At 41.1% G+C, this 13,744-nt stretch overlaps 1 protein-coding gene across 4 annotated transcripts in view; it reads right to left on the reverse strand.

The window, feature by feature from the left end:
• Positions 1–13,744, reverse strand: part of DYM (dymeclin) — a 372,867-nt gene that overhangs the window by 355,642 nt on the left and 3,481 nt on the right. For 2 of the 4 annotated variants that reach the window (XM_065932681.1, XM_065932679.1), the window contains exon 2: positions 5,822–5,927. The exons of the other annotated variants lie outside the window; for them this stretch is intronic. The gene's annotated coding sequence lies outside the window, so the exon portion shown is untranslated. The remainder of the gene's footprint in view (positions 1–5,821; positions 5,928–13,744) is intronic. 4 annotated transcript variants of the gene reach the window in all.

The raw sequence follows: 13,744 nt of genomic DNA on the forward strand, positions 1-13,744 counted from the left end.
TTACTACACAGCCATGCTCAAAATGACACAGAAAACCAAAAGCTGTGAGGAATCCCTATAAAATATAAAACAGCTGGAGATGGACTGAAAAGAAAAATGACATCCAGGACAGGGAAAAGAGCCTTCAATCAAGGGCACCAAGAGTATGAATACCAACCCAAGCCCAGAAACAGACAGCCAGAAAAGGGCCAGAGCCCAGGGGCAACAGGCCTGCCTAGGACATCCTGCCCAGTTACCCCTACCCTCACTCCCCTGGGCAACAACAAAGTACCGTCTGCTGAGAACAGAGAGTGAAGGCAGCACCCGAGGCAGCTGCAGTATCAAGGAACAAGCTCAGCCAAGCAGACAACTAGTCATGAGGTACTCTTGCCAGAAAGTTCTACCTGCTGAAAGCAAAGCAGAAAACTGATACCCAATGGCATCTCTTCTGCATCTGATTCATGCCAAGGATTCCAAACATATACACACAATCACCTGTACTCAATGTGTGTGGAACCTCCAAGATCCCTACTGATGAAAAGCAGAATAAACTGAAACGTCAAAAACCCACTAGCCAATCACCTCAACTCCTATTGCTCTTCACTCTCACTGTGCATCGGAAGACTTCTCTGGCTTTCAGCTCTTTTTCTCAATATGTCAATAACTGAGCCACTCTCCTAGGTTCACCAATGGCTTCCATGATTCTACTTTCAGATCTCTCCTATCCCAACCTCTGATTGAAATGCCAGAACACTTGAGTTATTTTTTAAACTTAAGGATTTGTTGTTGTTGTTATTTAGTTTCCAAGTCATGCCCAACTCTTTTTGCGATCCCATGGACTATATGTAACCTGCCAGGCTCCCCTGACCATGGGACTGCCCAGGCAAGAATACTAGAGTGGGTTGTCCTTTACTTTTCCAAGGGCTCTTCCAGATCCAGGGCTCAAACCTGCATCTCCTGCAATGGCAGGCAGATTCTTTACCACTGAGCTACCAAGGAAGCCCAAACTTAAGGATAATATAACATATATTTATATTTACATTTATATTTATATAAGGGCTTCGCCAGTGGCTCAGCAATAAAGAATCCACCAGCAATACAGGAGACACAGGTTCGACCCCTGCATTGGTAAGATCCCCTGAAGGAGGGCATGGCAACCCACTTGGGTATTCCTGCCTGGAGAATCCCATGGACAGAGGAGCCTGGTGGGCTACAATCCATGGGGTCGCAGAGTCAGATGTGACTGAAGCAACTGAGCGTGCATGCATATTTTTATCTATATATATATATATACCACACATATATATACATATATATCCATACACACACACACACACACACACACACACACATATACACACACACATACATCCAGCAATTGTGTGGATAACAGCGCTCCTTGAGAAACCTACACTAGAAATAGGCAGCGCGCTGTTCAGGCACAGTCAGTTCTCTGTTTAGTTGCTCAATCGTGTCCAACTCTTTGTGACCCCATGGACTGTAGCCCACCAGGCTCCCGTGTCCATGGGGATTCTCCAGGCAAGAAGAGTGGAGTGGGTGGCCATGCCCTCCTCCAGGGGAATCTTCCCAACCCAGGTCTCCTGCATTGCAGGTGGGTTCTTTACCAGCTGAGCTACCAGGGACGCTAATGTAATCAGTAACTCAATCTTAACATGTGTAAAACTGGTGCCACTCTTGCTCAAAACCAGTCTCCTCTTCCCACTACTCTAGCCTGAAGTGCCCGTTAAACTACCTTTAAATGTCATTGTTCTGGAGTATTATGATGTATCTCCCAAGGTAGATTATTCCTGAGAAGCATGAATCAGGCTTTATATCTTGATATCCCTGGGTAACCTAAGGCACCTCCTAAAGAGACAGTACTCAAAAAAAAAAAAAACCTTCCTGAAATAGCCAAGGTCTCACAGCTAATAAGTATATTAGAAGATCTTCAGTATAAATGAGGAATAAAATATGCTAATTAAAACAGCAAAGCATCATTTTTACCCTTTAGATTAGTAAAGGTTAAAAAACAAAGCCTTAACCACAGTGTGAGAGTAGTAAGGAAACAGGCACCCCCACCATTAATGCGTTAAGTATTTGGCAACATGTCAAATTTTTAAGTATGCCAAAATTTTGGTTTTGGTAAACTCATACAAGTTGACAAGTTCTGTACATCCAGAAGTTAATCATTTGGAATAGCAAGCTGTCAATAAAACCGGAATGACCATCATCTGGAGATTAATTACAATATGGAATAAGCATATATGGAATACAATGTAGCCACTGAAAAGAATGAGGTAGACCTTATGCGTTAATATGTAAAGAGATCCCAAATATGGCAAATATCAGTAAAAGCAAACACAAAGACACAGAACAGCTCATATAGTAAAATCCCATTATTTTTTAAAAACATGTAAATTCTTATACAGACTAGATAATTTCTGGAAGAAAACATAAGCAATGGTTCAAGACAGATTACCTCTGAAGAATGGGACTGGAAATTTGGAGGAAAGGGAGTTTTCACATTATGTCTTCCTACACTGCTTGACTTTTTTTAAAAACCAGAAACATGTAAAGTTAAAAAAAGGGATTGTTCTCCTTCTCTGCTGTCCTTCAGGAAGGATCTTTATGTGCTTCTGGTTTGTGCTTTAAACTCTATTGAGTGGCACCAGAACTAATATTTTGTCTTGACTTCTCAGTCAAAACCCAAGCATAAATCTCTACTTATTGAACATTTCAATTTGATGTCTTGCTATCATCAAAAATCTTAAAGTAGAATTTAACATTTGTCCCCTAAAACAAGGAACCCCTCCAAAAGTCACTATTCCTTGTCAATGTTATCAGCATTCTTGGCTCAAGTTATCTCACTCACATACCAAAGCGTATATTCCACACACACTTATTACACACTTACTATAAATGTAGGTGGTATGATGGCTACTGAAAATGAAAAAAGAAGTAAAACCAGGTCCCTGCCATTAATGGACTCAAATCCTGGTGTGAGAGACAAATCTGTCAATAAATTATTATAACACATTTGATAAGTATTACAATGAGTTATTCCAAGAAGCCACATAATTGCATGGGAGCACCAGAGGCAGAGGAACCACACAAGCAGCGGCATGAGGAGCAGACTGACTCACACGATGTGCTTCACACTCGCTGATTCATCCAGTCCCCAGGAACAAATCTGAAAGGCAGGCACAGTTCTCTCATTTTACAGATGAGGAAACTAAGGCACAGACAGGTTAAGTAATTTACCAAACACGTGAGGTCCCAGACATACTAAGTAGCAAAGGCAGGACTGGAATCTAGGCTAAGTCCAGGGTCCCTGGTCTTTACCACTTTACTAGGGTAACTCCCCAACAACATCACCAAGTTCTGTGGGTTCTGCTACAATACCCACAATTCTCCAAGTCATCTTTTAAACAAATATCTTGATCTTCCTGCTGCCTCCATTAGGGACCAGGCTTCTTCAATCTCACATGATTTAGCGCAACAGTATTGTGATTTCTTTGCTTCCAATCTCTCCATTTTGATTCACTCTACACACTTCACTACTACATAAATCCTTAAAAAACAGGAAATTCAGTCCAGCATTGAAATTAAGACCAGAGGTTCTAGTGTGTGATAGACCCTGCTAAGCCTGAATAATCAGTCTGAATCTCCATTTTACCATTTATCAAACCCCACTGCTTCACAAGAAAACAACAATACTTACAACCTCTAAGATTTTCTGAGGATGAAGCAATATGATGCATGCAAAGCACGCAGTAAAGGCCCTGGCTCAGGGTAGGGTCAGCCAAGGAAAAAGATTAAACCTATTTTTAATATTAGTGAAGTTACCACTTCACCACTTCACTCACCAGCTCAAAAAATATTCAAAGATTCTTCATTACCTGAAAAGCCCAGTACTGACATTCAAGACCTTCCATAGTCTGAAAGCTCACATTCTAACTTTATTTCCAACCATCTTCCAAAAAAATCCTTCTCAAACTTAAAGGTACGTAAAAAACACCGGTGGAGCATGAGGCTAAAAATGCAAATACTTATGCCTCAAAGATTCAGAAGGTCAGGGTAGAGCCCAGGCATCTAAATTTTCTAAAAAGCATCCACAGTGATTTTGATACAAGCAGTGCGTGAACCTCAATTTGCAAATAAGAACCAAAACAAAGTAAGGCGGGCCTGTTCTCAACACTGAGGATGTTCATTCACTCCTCTGCTCCGGCCTTCCACACCCACGTTCCCCCAGCACACCTGTCCCACAGCACCTGAAACCCTAGTCACTAAACATAGCAGGAGCACTCTCTTTTCTCTAGACCAAGGGTGCACATTAGCTTCACCACTCATTTGGAATTTAACTGCCAAGTTAAACTAACTACCATAGTTAATTTGGGAGAAGGAAATAACAATCCACTCCAATATTCTTGCCTAGAGAATTCCATGAAAAGAAGAGCCTGGCGTGCTACAGTCCATGGTGTCACAAAGAACTGGATATGACTGAGCAACTACATTTTCCCTTTTCATAGTTAATTTAACTACACCGTGGTCTGCTGTCTCACTCTCATATAATACTGCCTTTCAGTATTTTCTGATCAGTTATTTCCTCTAGTCAGCTTTACTATCATGAGTGAAAACAATACTCTGAACAAGAAATGATATTCTCAATATTTTGCATTTAATTTGTGAAATATTTGATACATGTGCATGCATGCATGCTAAGTTGCTTCAGTCGTGTCCAACTCTTTGCAGCCCTATGGAGTGTAGCCCACCAGGCTCTTCTGCCCATGGGATTCTCCAGGCAAAGAATACTGGAGTGGGTTGCCACGCCCTCCTCCAGGGGATCTTCCAAACCCAGAGATCAAACTCGCGTCTCTTATGTCTTCTGCACTGGCAGGCGAGTTCTTCACATAAAAAGTAACTCTCCTCTTCTATACAAACTGATTCACCAAGTTCTGTCCTAACACCCTCAAAAGGTGCAAATAACAAGCTAGGTGCACTCTGTCCCAACTGAGGCTGAGACTCCATAACTCATAAGCTATATTCCAGAATGTACATATGAGCATATACATACACACACACATTTGCACACAACAGACTTTAAGGCAAAACCTCATCCCTGAAACAAGAGTCCAGAGAAACACTGGGCAGCAATCACTGGCCAAAGGACATGTGAAACACCACAAGTGCCATTAGTCCAAGTAATGGAACATTCTCTTCAAGGTTACTATGTTCCAAGTGCTATATTGAGTTAAGTACAGTTGGGTATTCCACTTCTGTGAAATGAGAGTAATGAAAATAAAAAGATTTAAGCCTACAAGTGTAAGATCAGAGGAAGTGTGAAAGACGAAAAGGTGACAGAGAGGCAGTGACTGAACTAGCAGACCTGAGGATGTCCGCAGCATACCTGCCTGCCAAAGGAGATGCTAACAAGAAGCAAGCCAATCACCCCACGGAACGCTGGGAAGGCAAAAGAACTGAGAAGGGCACCATGAAAGACCGGTAAGGCACGGGGCTCAAGTCTGCGAGTCTCCCCCGGCTGTCCCCCCACCACCCACCCCAGCAGGCAATCATGTGTGCGCGCTCTGCGGAAATCTGACTGGAGAGACTCTGGACTCTGAAGCCAAGGTTGGAGACAGTAACGAGGCAGAGGATGAAAATGGGTTAGTGACGTTCAGGTGGGTTTGCTGCAGAGCTACACAGCAGGTTTCCCAGTCTCCCAGGCAGGAGACGGGAGGGTTCTTCCTAAGAGAAATGGAAGGCGGAACCAGGGGAAAAGACAGAGACATATGGGATTTCCCCCATTTAAAAGCTGGCTTGCTGCCTACAATCCACCACTCACCACAATCCGCTCACACACACAGCTTCCAATCGATGCTGGGAGTCTTGATCTTAATTAAGAATGGGCCACCAAAAATGATTAAACTTGTGAGAGGAAAGCCTCCAATCTGAAAATAAATAACAGTAACAAACCAAAGAAATCAATCAGAAAACAGGTGATTCTAAGGGAAAAATTTTAAAATAATATCTGCAGGGAGATAATAAAAATAATAACAAGTGCAAAGATTTACACAGCATTTACCATATCCCCAGGTCCTAGTCAAAGTGCGAGACACACATTGAGCTGTTTAACCCACACCACAATCTTTGAGGCAAGTACCAATAGTACTTACCCTAGATCATGGGTCAGCAAATTATGACCCAAGTGCTAAATCCAGCCTGCTGCATGAGGCATGACTTTTACATTTTTAAGCAGTCAAGAGAAAAACAGTATTTTGTGACATGTGGAAATCATATGAAATTAAAGCTTCTGTATCGACAAATAAAGTTCGATGAGAACACAGCCACGGTCATTTGTTTACAATTGTCTAAATCTGCTTTCGAGATACGACAGGGTTGAGCTGTGAGGAGGACAAGGACCGCGTTTGGTACTCTATACCGCTGCTCGGGGCACAGCAAATCTCGACGACACGTGACAGCAACAGCATATCTGGCGTCAGGCATACTGTCATACTTCAGCATTTTAAATTACCAGTGGGTAGCTCGCATATCAAAACAAGAACAAAGCAGACTCTGAAATCATGTTTTTTCTTTTTTTGTAATTTCTGTTTTATCTTCTAGTGTGTGATATGCATTCATAGTTCCCCTTTTTTTGGGCACAGCATGTGGGGTTTTGGTTCCCTACCCGGGATCAAACCCATGCCCTCTGCAGTGAAAGCACAGATTCTTAACCACTGGACCACCAGGGTAGTCCCACGAAGTCACACTTTTACGTCACAGAGGAGTGTAGATTTTTTTTTTTAATCTAATTAGATGCTGAAGGGTCTTCCCTGGTAGTCCAATGGCTAAGACTCCTTGCTCCCAATGCGGGGGGCCTGGGTTCAATCCCTAGGCGGAGAACTAGGATCCCCCATGCTGCAACTAAAGATCCTGCATGTAGCAACTAAGACTCAGTGCAGCCAAACAGGTAGGTAAATAAAATGAATATTTAATCAGATGCTGAAGTACTACGTTTATCATGTAAAAGCATCATAGCTGTGTCAGAACACAAGATGGGAAGACATTACCAACATGACCTGCCCCACCACACAGCACTCACTCCCAACTCATCAGAACAACAATCAGGAAAATTTGAAAATGTCAAATCATTTCACCACAAGCAAAATGCCTTCTCAAAAATAAAAAAATGAAAATGAGGCTACAACTGAGTAAGATTCCAAATGGTTCATCTGTTAACCAAGCAAGGCAAGTCATTCACCAGTCATGAGTTAACCCATGTTTGATTACAGCAGACAAAGCAATGTGTCCAGAAAAAACAAAACATCCTTAAGACTTGTCTTTCAGTGAGAATAACTGCTCAAAGAACAGTCTGTACAGAACAACTACAGCCATGAATGGTTTCCAAGATAATTGAAAAGATAGTAATTCAGTACAACCTGAAGTGAAATCTGCTAAGATGAATAACAACAGATGGTGGCAAACGTGTGGAGTAGTAAAAAAACTCACCTGGACAAGTTTACAAACCTTGTGAAAATGCAAGGTGTTTACAAAATTTTGTTTTACTTTGGAAAATAAACACCTTTTTTCCAAAAACATGTTATTTATACTAACATGTAGATTTAGTATTTCTATTTTTAAGTAAATTAAATATTTTTTTAAAATGCAAAAGTGTTTAAAGCCTATTCATTATATGAGCAGAATACTCTGTATAAAATATTTGAATCTATCTTGTTATTGAACCAGGAATGTCAATAGTTAACTTCATCCACTCTCATGAACTTAACTATCATCAATTCCATAAAGTTTTTCTAGAAATAAAAGTTGAATATCCTGATACGTTCTACCATGCAACAATACAATGGCTTAGCAATGGTACAGTTTTACTTAAATTTTTCAAGCTCAGGGTTGAGACTGAAATTGTTCTGAAGAAGAAGAACCCCCTTCAACCACTGTTATTAAACAATGAATGGCTTTGGAAATTAGTTTTTGCTGCAGATTTAATAACATTTCTCAATGAATTCAATCTAAAATTAGAAGGCAAACAGCACTGATCTGTAAAATTAACTGATACTGTGTGAATCACAAGTAACAGCAAGCTGTTTTACACACTTCTGATGCTGTCAGAAATCAAAATAAGACTTGAGATCTCCAATCCCACACAAGTCTGCAGTAGATAAATTTTTCAAAGTCAAACTACACTTCCAATAGCATTTTTCAGACCTCAGTGCAGGTACAAAAGTCCTTTCCACTTTTCAAAAACCATCTTACTGTGCAACAAACAGTGTCCACATAATCTCAGTCAGAACTGGCCAGGCCACAGCAGAGTGATTTACTGAAGGGTAAACGCCAGACATGAACCTCACATAATTCTACAGATGCCTTCTAAGCGATTCACTCACTGTATCAAAACCACACAGGGAATTTCCTGGCAGTCCCGTGGTTAAGACTTGGACTTTCACTGCCATGGACCCAGGTTCGATCCCTGGCTGGGGAACTAAGATCCCACCAGCCATGCAGTGTGGCCAAAAAGTTATATATATGCTCATAAATTGATGTCAGTATTTGGCAATATTTGTTGTTTAGTCTCTAAGTCATGTCTGACTCTTTGAGACCCCATGGACAACAGCCTGCCAGGCTCCTCTGTCCATGACATTTCCCAAGCAAGAATACTGGAGTGGGGAGCCACTTTCTTTTCCAGGGGATCTTCCTGACCCAGGGATTGAACCCGTGGCTCCACGTCTCCTGTACTGGCAGGTGGATTCTTTACCCTGAGACAACGGGAAGCCCCTGGCAATACTTACCTGTTGCCTGGGAAATCCCATGGACAGAGGAGACTGGCAGGCTACAATCTATGGGGTCACAAATGAGTTGAATACAACTTAGTTACTAAACAACAATAACAAAAAGGTATATTCAAAGATGAAATACAGAAAATCTCATTACACATCAGCATTAGATATGAACATCTGTGATAAATTCTGATGATAGGAAACAGTAACTCAGAACTCCAACTAAGTAATATGGTATCCCCTCTTCCCCAAAAGAAATTTCATTCTTCTCATTAGCAAACCTCTCTTAGCAAAAAAAAAAAGTTCTCAACCATTATTAGCACTGTATTTTTAACTTCATCAATAAACACTTGTAGAAATTTTTTCTTCCGTGTTATGTGAGTATCTACATAATGTTCTTCACTTTGCCTCTGGGTCCACAAAGCCTAATTTTTATGATCTGGCCCTTTAGACAAAATGTCTGCCAACTCTGGGCCTAGAAGAATAAACCGAGGCAAAGAAAAGTTAAATGACATGCCCAAGACCAAGACGACAGAGTTAGAAAGTGACAGATCAGGTTTCAGGCCATGGCAGTCTAGGTGCAGAAACCATGTTCTTTACCACTGTGCCACACTGTTCCCATAAACCAGAGCAAGATGTCAAGGAAATAAACAACAAGACAAGAAACTTGACATTAAAAATTGATTTAAAAACTCAATAGACAGAAGATAAGGTCAAGGAAACACCCATAATCAAGAATAAGAAGACAAGGGACTTTCCTGGTGGTCGAGAGGTTAAGAATCTGCCTTTCAACGCAGGGGACACAGATTCAATCCCTGGTCGGGAAACTAAGATCCCACATACCACAAGGAAACTAGGCCCGCATGCTGTAACTGCTGAGCCCACACACTGCAGCTAGAGAGAGGCCTGCACACCGCTACAGGGAGCCTGCAGGCCGCAACAGGGGGTTCCAACGAAGATCCCATCACGCCACAACTAGGACTGGCACAGCCAAACCTAACACAAATAAATATTTTTTAAAAAAGGAACAAGAAGACAAATAGAAAACAGGACACAAAAAATAATAAGAGCCATTTAGAAGGTCTTAATAGATTAGTAACAGGAGTTCCAAACCGAAAGTATGAACAAAAGAGAGGAGCCTTCGTTCAAGACACTGTCAAGTCGGGAACCACGAAGGTCTGGGGTTGTACTTTACCTGTGCACCAACAAAGACAGTGAAGCCTCTGGGACAGGGATGAAAAACAACTCACTGCTCATGGCAACAGCAGTAGCCAGAGCAACGTCTTGCGTAAGCTTCCTGGATTCCAATCCCCACAGGTCCTTCCACATATTTGGTAAAAATCAGTAATGTGCTCATAGAAACATAAAGTAAATAGAGTTGGGGGCAGGAAAACAAGATAAACTCAGCTCAGCAGTGACATTTATGCAGTCATAATAGTGGAAACGCTAAGCACCAATTCTTAAGTTTCCACACCAAAAGGGCTGGAAGTGGGATAGGAGGAGGAAAGGGACCTCTTCTACCATAACAGGAGTCAAGAGACATTACCTAAAATTGATAAATCACAATATAGTCATTTAGACATATTACTTCCAAACATAGTTAAAAGTAGTTGTCTCCAGGAACCACACTAAAAAGGATAGTAGGTAAGACATGGGACTGTTGATCTTTTACAATATTATAAATTATTATAAAATATTTTATATAAAATATAAATAATATTATATATTATTATACTTTACCTTTCCTAACAATCCGCAAGTGTTGCTTTAAGTATTAAATCTTAATTGGAGTCAATTAACTCTCCTAAATTGGAGAGAATATGCTTTACTATTTCACAATCATTGATTCATACTAACAACTCAAAATGCCAATATCAAAGAAGAGTTGCAGGGCTGAATAAACAAACTAGCAATACCTAAGATTCGTCATACTGGTTATGGAAGCACGACTCTGTATTTTGTGAGTGCCCACCATGTGGCCAGCCTAATACTAAGAGCCAAAGTTAAAACTGGGAAAGATGGATTTTATTTACAGCTGAGTATGAGATACAGACAAACCAACAAAAAATTATAATATGGCAACTATCCAAGACTCAGTGAAAGCTTCCCAGAGGTCATGCCATAAAAAGCTAAGACCTGAAGGACTGGCCTGGTTGGGTGCAGGGGTTCAAAGTAAGGAGAAAAGCCTGGGAGTAGGCCTAGGATTAGGCAAAACAGGCAGGGTCCATTCCAGGAACTGAAAGCTCAACATGGCTAGAATAGGGAGGGAAGCAAAAAAGGCCAGAAAGCAAGCTGATGCCCGAAGGGGAAGCTTTACTAAAGGGCATCTCTTCTACTATGTCCACTGTAACCATAATATAGCATCTATCTCTCCGTCTTCTAAACTAGTGAACTCCTCCCCAGTACATTGATGATTTCAAAATATCTACATCTATGCAGGTCAGGAAGCAACAGTTAGAACAGAATATGGAACAACAGACTAGTTCCAAACAGGAAAAGGAGTACGTCAAGGCTGTATACTGTCACCCCGCTTATTCAATTTATATGCAGAGTACATCATAAGAAATGCTGGGCTGGAGGAAGCACAAGCTGGAATCAAGATTGCCGGGAGAAATATCAATAACCTCAGATATGCAGATGACACCACCCTTATGGCAGAAAGTGAAGAAGAACTAAAGAGCCTCTTGATGAAAGTGAAAGAGGAGAGTGAAAAAGTTGGCTTAAAGTTCAACATTCAGAAAACTAAGATCATGGCATCCGGTCCCATCACTTCATGACAAATAGATGGGGAAACAGTGGCTGACTTTATTTTTCTGGGCTCCAAAATCACTGCAGATGGTGACTGTAGCTATGCAATTAAAAGATGCTTACTTCTTGGAAGGAAAGTTATGACCAATCTAGACAGCATACTGAAAAGCAAAGACATTACTCTTTCAACAAAAGTTGGTCTAGTCAAGGCTATGGGTTTTCCAGTGGTCATGTAGGGATGTGAGAGTTGGACTATAAAGAAAGCTAAATGCCGAAGAATTGATGCTTTTGAACTGTGGTGTTGGTGAAGACTCTTGAGAGTCCCTTGGACTGCAAGGAGATCCAACCAGTCCATCCTAAAGGAGATCAGTCCTGGGTGTTCATTGGTGGAACTGATGTTGAAGCTGAAACTCCAATACTTTGGCCACCTGATGCGAAGAGCTGACTCATTTGAAAAGACCCTGATGCTGGGAAAGATTGAAGGCAGAAAGAGAAGGGGACGACAGAGGATGAGATGGTTGGATGGCATCACCGACTCAATGGACATGGGTTTGGGTGGACTCCGGGAGTTGGCGATGGACAGGGAGGCCTGACGTGCTGCGGTTCATGGGGTCGTGAAGAGTCAGACACGACTGAGCTACTGAACATCTAGTCCATAACCATCTTGTGGGTGTCAGACCATTTATCTGACAAGCCATAAATTACCGTCTGGACACAGAAATCAAGGGCTGTACCCTAGAGGTGACGGGTGAGAAGCTGGAAAAGGGGATGGGTCACTAATGACAGTGGGCTTCCCAGGCAGCTCAGTGGTCAAGAATCTGCCTGTCAACAAATGAGATATGGGTTCAATCCCTAGACTGGGAAGAGAAAATGGCAACCCATTCCAGTATTCTTGCTGGGAAAATCCCATGGACAGAGAAGCCTCGTGGGCTATAGTGTGTAGGGTCACAAAGTCAGACATGACTTAAGCACAGCACCCTAATGACAGTAGGGCCGCCATATCAGCCCTGAATTGTCTACCTCTGGACTTCTTTTACATAAGAAGCAAAGTAATGATATGTTTAAGCTAGTATTTGCATGTATAGCCAAATCAAACCTTGACTGACACAGGAGGCTCTGAAAATATTCTAAGGTGGAGGGTTGCAAGAGATATTGTGAAGGAATAATTGTCAAGATTCAGTGACTGACTCAATCTAAAACAGAAATTTATTATCAGTCATATTACATACCAAAAAATGTTTGGTTTTTTTCTTCCCCCAATGACCTTATCGGAGAGTTACAGTCACTTGGGGGGCCTGCATTTTTCAATTGAGATATAATACACATATAACATTATATTAGTTTCAGGTGTACAACAACAAATACTGTATTGCAAAATCATCACCACATTATCAGTCTAATTAACATCTACCACCATAAACAGTTAATTTTTTTTCTTGTAATGAGAAATTCAAGATCTACTCTTAGCAACTTTCAAACATATAATACAGTATTATTGACTACAGTCACCACACTGCACATTACATTCCTAGATGATTTATTTTATAACTGGACGTCTGCATCTTTTGACCACTTTCACCCATTTCACCCATCCCCACCCCTTGCCTGGTGTCTGAATTTTTAAAACAATGCTAAAAACTAGAGAAAACATCAAAAACTGTTGACCAAACTTTCCTAAAAGAATGAAAACAAAAAGTCAGTAGCAAATAAGAGCTATGTAAACTTGTTCTCAGTCCTACTAAATTACTTCATCTAGGAACAGACCAACACAAGGATCACTTAAAACTGCAAGCAGCTTTTAAGAAGTTCAGAGCATTAAGCTCAACTAAGAATCTTACTAGGGAAAATAAGCCTAAAGATAGGCACAGATATTTAATGATTCCCATTATACTTATTAATAATAATAAATAATTATTACCTATTAATATTATTATATTTTCATTATATTTAGCTTAGCGGTAAGCTAAAACACACCACCATCAGAGTAGAACCCCCTCAAGAAACAGGACTTCCTGAAATCTCCACCGAGAAGTTTCAACATCTTCTCCACAGCCTGGGAAAGGAAGAGCAGCAAAGGCCATCTTACTCCTCTGCTTTTCAGGCCCACAACCATGCAGCTGAGTCACATTAAGGAAAATCCTGGAAGGGAATTCGAGCCCAACTCTCACAGTAGCTGGTTCCTCCTGCAAATTTTCTCTCCCTCTGTCTTCCTATTGAACTGGAGGTGC

This window comes from Muntiacus reevesi, chromosome 4, assembly GCF_963930625.1.
Source record: "Muntiacus reevesi chromosome 4, mMunRee1.1, whole genome shotgun sequence".
In the NCBI taxonomy this organism is placed as follows: Eukaryota; Metazoa; Chordata; class Mammalia; order Artiodactyla; family Cervidae; genus Muntiacus; species Muntiacus reevesi.